This window comes from Manihot esculenta, chromosome 13, assembly GCF_001659605.2.
Source record: "Manihot esculenta cultivar AM560-2 chromosome 13, M.esculenta_v8, whole genome shotgun sequence".
Lineage (NCBI taxonomy): Eukaryota > Viridiplantae > Streptophyta > Magnoliopsida > Malpighiales > Euphorbiaceae > Manihot > Manihot esculenta.
Window position 1 is genome coordinate 16,877,855 of NC_035173.2, and position 6,903 is coordinate 16,884,757.

Genomic DNA, 6,903 nt, shown 5'->3' on the forward strand with positions numbered 1-6,903 from the left:
CTTAAAGGAAAATGAGTAAAACTACCGATATCTTTTTATATTTTATATTTTTAAATTATAATTAAATTATTAAAAATATTGATTAGTTACAAAAGCAAAGAAAACCATAAACTATCCAATACATTAATTTGAATACAAGGATCATAACCTATGTATAATACTTTAAAATCTTCATTTATATCATAGTCTTAAATATAATTATATGCATTTAGTACAAATTATATTTCACAGCATAAATGTGTAATTCATTTGCAAAACAAAAATGCTAAATATAAATTAAGTTTTTTTAATTTTTAATGCAATAATTGAATTAAATTTTAGGAGCGTCTCCTATGGTTATTTAAGAGTTAAAACTATTTAACTAACGTCTCTTAACTAGTTTAAAATCTAAGAAAGAATTGGATATCTGAAATGTTATCTAGCGTCTCTTAACTAGTTTAAAATTTAAAAAAAGATTGGATACCTAAAACATTTTTGATATCTATAATTGATTTATCAATAATTAAATTGAGATTATTTTATATCTGTAATTAACAAAAAAAAATTAAAACTAAAATTATTCCTTTAGCTGAATATTTTTCATCTTGATTTTTTCTCTTCAATTTAATTATTATTTTTTCTTTAAATTTGATTTTATTTATTTCTCTACTCATTTTATTTTATTTTTTTAATAAAATTAATTTATTTATTAATTTCTTGAAATTGATTCTATTTATTATTATTACGAGTTTTGTTTTGTTTTTAAGCAAAAATTTAATTTTGATGGTTTCAACACCAATCAGATTATATTAAAAAGTTGTAACCCTTAATTTAAGGCATATTTTTTATAAGAATATATTTTTTAATGGAATTGGATCGACTTATTATGATTCACTCTAATTTTTAATAAAAAAAATATAGTTAAAATATAGCAATGAATTTTAACTCGATAATATTAAAATCATATTTAAAAATGACAGGTCAAATATATATGAGTCCTAATTAAGGAAAAAATACACCTTTTTCAGTTGTTGGTTTTATATACAAAGAGCTTACCTCTCTAATATAATTTCCGAATGAGCAGAATGGTCCCTTAATTCTAAAGCAAATTTAGTAACAAAGAAAAGTAAAACACTAAAAACTGTATCACTTTGCATAATAACGTGATCTGCCAATTTCAACAGAAAAATTATAAAGAAAATAGAAAAAAAAAAATCTTTTTCCCCAATAATTGGAGCTTTCCTCTAGATAATTCCAAATCTAGACTGAGAACAACGACCACTTGCAAATAGTAAAACATATTAAGACTCTAAAGCATGAGTAATAATTTAAAGTAAACAAAACATATATATATGTATAATTCATAAACAACACTGAACATGCAACCAAGTCTGGTTCATGTGTGGACAACGCGTCTGCTAATTACTAAATACAACTTCACACTCTTCTCTATCTAATCCTAAATAATCACTGAATTTGGAGAAATACTGCTCAAATTCCGGCATTATATACTAAAACATAATGGATTTTAGACCAAAACTGCAAATTGCTACTATGTCATGCATGTTTGCTTTTATCATATATAATTAATCGAAGCATCTTTGTAATAAACATATGGAAATTAACTAAAACAACATAATATCAGTACCCAATGTGAAAATTGTGAATTTTCTACTGATGTGTGCAAAGGATATATACTTACAATACATTTGAATTGACAATGATGATTAACAGCAAAGAGATAAAGATATTATAATTATCTTTAACACCCAGAAACTGAAATTAATGAAATATACGTTTAAGTCATCCCTTTGCACTCACAATTTTCCCCTTAATTGCATTACGCGTTAAATACTCATATATCACAAAGAATCCTTATCATGATCATGCAGACACAATCTGACATTGTCAAACTCTTAAGCAGTCTACAAGATTAGAATTACAAGAAAAAAAAAAAAATTACTTCTTTCTATGAAAAAGAAGAGGATCATAACCAACTTGGATCAGGTACAGTAGAAGAAGCTAGACATTAGCATCCCGAGTTTGAATTTTGTGGATGGAAAAAATACGTTGGGAGAGCTCCCCCCTTTGGGTCCAAAAGCAAAGACTCTGGATTAGTGGGAGCTCTAATATGCCATCCTGACACCAGGCTCCTAACTTATTGGACAAATTTTAGATTAGTGAAAAGAATGATAGAGATATTTTCCTCATGGCTTTCAATCTCCTGCTCTTAAATGATATTAAACCATAATCCCAAAATCAAAATAGTAAAATGAATTATCATCATCGTCCCATTCCGTGCACGAAATGATCATCAGGAACAACTTAAACTTGTCATTTCATGGCAAGCAAACAAAGAAACAAAAAAGCTTCTTTAATTTTTCCCAACAAGGCAAAAATCATTACTAGGCTATATTTTTACAGGAGCTCGTTAGCCTAAGTATCCTCTCTTATCCTAAAAACTTCATTTGTCTTTCTGCAATTACCTCACCTCTTGATGATTCCTGCCATTTCTAACCTTCATCGGCTTGGTGACCTTGTAAATACTCTGAAGAGACCTGAACCTTTTCTTCCTTGCCTGCCGTTCAACAATGAAATCCTCTTCTTTACCAAAAATCTCTTCAATCTTCTTTGAAGTGATCTCATCTTGGCTGCTCCGATCATACTCCTCGTCGTCATCCTCATCGTAATCAAACTTCTTCTTGTTCTTCCTGTTAATGCTATTGCTGTTATCCTCATCGCTCAGCTGCATCAACTGTCGAGCCGCGACCATTTCCGAGTCTGTCAAGACTTTGTTAATTCTATATAAGGCTTGTAACTCCGACATGATCATCAAGAAACGATCTCTCTCTCTCTCTCTCTCTTTCTGTGTGTGTACCCTTCTTTCGTTTCTTGATACTTGCTCTCCTGGGGTTCTTTGTTTCTTGAATTTCTTGTTCTCTCTCTTGTCTGATTTATATTTCGGATGATTTTCTGTGGTTTAAGAGGTTGGCGTACAGCGCGTTTAGAGGCTGTTTGTGTGTTGCGCAGAAGAAACTTCAGGGTTGGCGCTATGAAGATGTCTGGAAGATGTCTAGCTTATGCGTATCAAGGATGGCTTTTTATTTTTAATTTTTTTTTATTACACTATTCCACTACTCCCATTTCTATTTTAGTACGTTACTTATCAAAGCCCTCCACCGCCCGATTCCCTTTCTGGAGTTTACAGACACCAATCTAACGGCTTGAACATACTCGTCCTTTTGTCAACCTGAGGTTTCACGTTACTTAACGAGCATGTTTTGCTTACAGCAAAAGTTATTACATGTAAACATAGGGGAAAAAAAAAAAAAAATCTTTTTTTAGGAGGGTCCCATCGTGAGATTTCCTACGTATGTGGGACCCACAAGATCAAGATCAAGATCAAACCAATTGCATGGTGATAATAATTTTGTGATCTTGATCATCAGAAGGGTCTAATTGGGGTAAATTTTTCTTCATGAAATTGTCAAAATTGGAAAGAATTTCTAAATTTTTATAATGGTGATATAATGTACTTATGCTTATGGCTTATTAGACGAAGAATAAGGTCATGAGAAAAGAATTAAAAGATTTTAAAGAATGTTGACTGAGCTTTTCAAGAGGACTAAAAATTCTTTTCCTTCACAACAAGTCTTTCCACTTTTGATGAATTTCTTTGTCCAACTTATTCTAATAATATTACCAAAACCCTTTGCTTTGCTCCGGAATTTTTTTATAAAATTTACACAAAAACATACTTTATTTATTGAAATATTTACTATATAATCCTTATGATTTATAAAAATTAACTAATTAATCCATAAATTTTTAAAAATATATTAAAATATCTATATAATTTTAAAATTTTATTAAAAAATATATACCGTTAGATTGAAATAAAATTTTCATTACTTTTAACACTAAAAGAAAAAAAATTTCCATTCAAAATTATCCTTCTCTAAATGTATAAATACCTAAACAGTAAAATAAGGGCATTTTTAGACTTTTTTTTCTTCTTTAACGATTAGAAATAATGAAAAGACATTTTTAATATATTTCTTGCTGAGTCTCTCATAACTTCTTTTACTATATTGAGTTAAAATTATAATTCTAATAATAGAAAATTTAGTTAAGACAAATATTAAAAAAAAAAAAAAATTTTTTTCCCAAGTCTCTTTTGACTGTTTTTATTTTATAAAAAAACAATAATATATATCACCTGAAAAAGTCATGTAATTACCAAAAATTTTATAAGTTTTCCATTAAAAGTATTGAGAATCATATCGGTTATAAAATAAACTTCAAAATAAGGAATAAATTAAATAAGTTATGCATTATAACTGAATATATACTTATTCCCTTGTGATTAATTCATTAAATATCTGAACTAAAATGATAATTCACATGAATTTATATAAACTATAACAATTAAATAAAAATTAGTCATCTCTTTCCCGGCTAGCACAGTTCATCTTGAAGCGGATTCAATGGAGGTTTTTGATAATTTGTAATAATATGATTAATTTATAATAGTATTTATTTTAATATTTAAAGAGTCATTTTTGTATATAAAAAGATTTCAAATTTTAATGTAAAGTAATAGAGATTATTTGAATTTTCTTCTCTAATGCTTCTATTCTATTTTATAATTCTGTTTTGGAGCGTTCTAACTCTCAAAATACCCATTCGGGTAGAGTACTGTATTCCATTAATCAAGATTTTGCACACTCTGTCAGTGGGCTCTTAAGCACTCACGTGATAATTAGAGTTTTGCTTTTGGCTTGAAAAGATAGATATTATGGGACGAGAACGTGAAATCAATAGCGAGCGCGTTTGGATCTCCTTTGGGTTTTTGTCCAAATTCAGATAATGTTGCGTTCTTTACGGACTGGTTTTCCAACTTAATGGAGTTGTATGGGAATGATAGTGATATATTGAGGATGGTAAGCCTTATTTGCTGGTACATTTAGAAAATGAGAAATTCTGCCACCGATCCTCTTGTTTCTATCAGTAAGGCTCAGAGTGCTTTTAGGGAACTGCGACAAATAGTTTTTGTCATTCCATAAACTCACTCTACGGGGTCTTTTCATCTGCGATCCTTTATAGGTAGTTTTGCAGGCTTGGTGGGAAATCCTTTAGGCTTTGTGATTGAAAACGACTGCCAGTACATGTGGAGTTGATTTCTAGGGAGGTAAAGGCTTTCGTTCATGATATCAAGATGCTATTACTGGAAGGTACTCGAGTTTCTATAGCCTGCTCTTCAGGAGAAGCAAATTGCTGTGTTGATTGGTGAGCTAAATCAAATTGTTGTGATTAATTCCCACGCGCAGTTGCTTCGTTTGTTATTTGTGGACATAATAGTTGCTTGAGTATCATCTTTGATAAAAATAAATAAGGGGAAGAGATCTTTAATAGAAGGATTTTGTGCTCGAGAATGCAAAGAAGAAAAGTGAGTTAATCAATAAGGGCATTTTAGACCTTTTATAGTCCTCTAATAGAATAAATGAATAAAATTGGCTAAATGAATTATATGATAAAACAGAAAAGTTGATCAACTTTTAACTCAAAATGCAAAGATTGACTTATAGATAATATTAATATTTTTTAAAAAATATATTTATTAAAATTTAAAATTGAATTTTTTTTGGAAAAATATAAATTAAATTAATTTTGATGAAACAGGATCAATATTTTTAACATAATTAATTTTAAGAATACAACTTATAGGCATAATTATGTCTTAAGATTATATTCATTAATTAAATTAAAAAAAAAGATTGAAATGTGTATTTATAAATTTTGTTGAATTTTAAAATATAAATTATTTAAAAAATGAAAACAAAACTAATCCAACATATAGTATAATTTTTTTAAAAAAAATTATTACTGAAACTAAATCTAAAACTAAATTTAATGATAAATTTAAACAATAAACCAATTTATAACAGCATTAGATCTTAAAAATAAAATCATTTATAAATTTAAGGATAATATAAGTATAGCTCAAAATATATACATATATAACGAAAGAAAGAAATGAGAAAAATAAATTTGTGTGGCTGCTGGGATTCGAGCCCAGGTCTCCACGGCCACAACGTGGAATTCTCACCACTAAACTACAGCCACAAGATTGAATGAACAATTTACTAATCAATGTAGGAGCTCTGATATACTTTTGTAGTACTTTCCAATAATATATACCTAATATTCTCCATTATTTTTGTTTCTCAAAACTTGGGTTTAGTCTAACTAATTGATATAACATCCATTTCTTTGAAAAATTTTAGAAAAATTTATTTATTAGCCTATTAATTTTGAAAAATATTTTAAAAGTTGTTAAAATTTTAAAAAATTTATTATTAATCTTGTTATATTAATGATATTTTAAATTTTTCTGCATGATAGCTAAATTAATTAATATATTTATAAGATTAATCTCAGAAATATTATAATATATATTTTAAAGTAGAGTAGTCTTGGACGTGCTAATAATTATAAGGATAATTTTAAATTTTAAAAAGTTTATCTCTTCTCTAAACAAATTTTTAATAAAAATATGAGTTAAAAATAGATCCACAGAAGTAAAAATAAAAGATATTTTAATAAATTTTTAAAATATAAAAATTGATTTATAAATAATGTTGGGATGAAATCATAAATTTCTCAAGAATCTAACTTGCTACAATAAAATGTATAATTTACTATAATTTTAAATTTTTAGTGTGACCAATTCTTTGAGGAATTTTTTAGATTTTAGAGTTTAGCAATAAAATATGATATCCCATTAAGAATTATATTTCATTTTTTATATATTAAATAGACAAAGTCCAAATATGCCCCTAAAATTCTTTTTTATTACACTCTAAATAAATAAGTGTAGTTTGACCTTTTGTATAAAATAATTTTTTTTTAACTTTACATTTA

At 27.4% G+C, this 6,903-nt stretch overlaps 1 non-coding gene across 1 annotated transcript; it reads right to left on the reverse strand.

Annotated features, from left to right (window-relative positions):
- Positions 1 to 6,033: 6,033 nt before the first annotated feature.
- On the reverse strand, positions 6,034 to 6,105 carry TRNAH-GUG. The gene has a single exon. It is a non-coding gene; the product is annotated as a tRNA-His (tRNA).
- Positions 6,106 to 6,903: the final 798 nt, after the last annotated feature.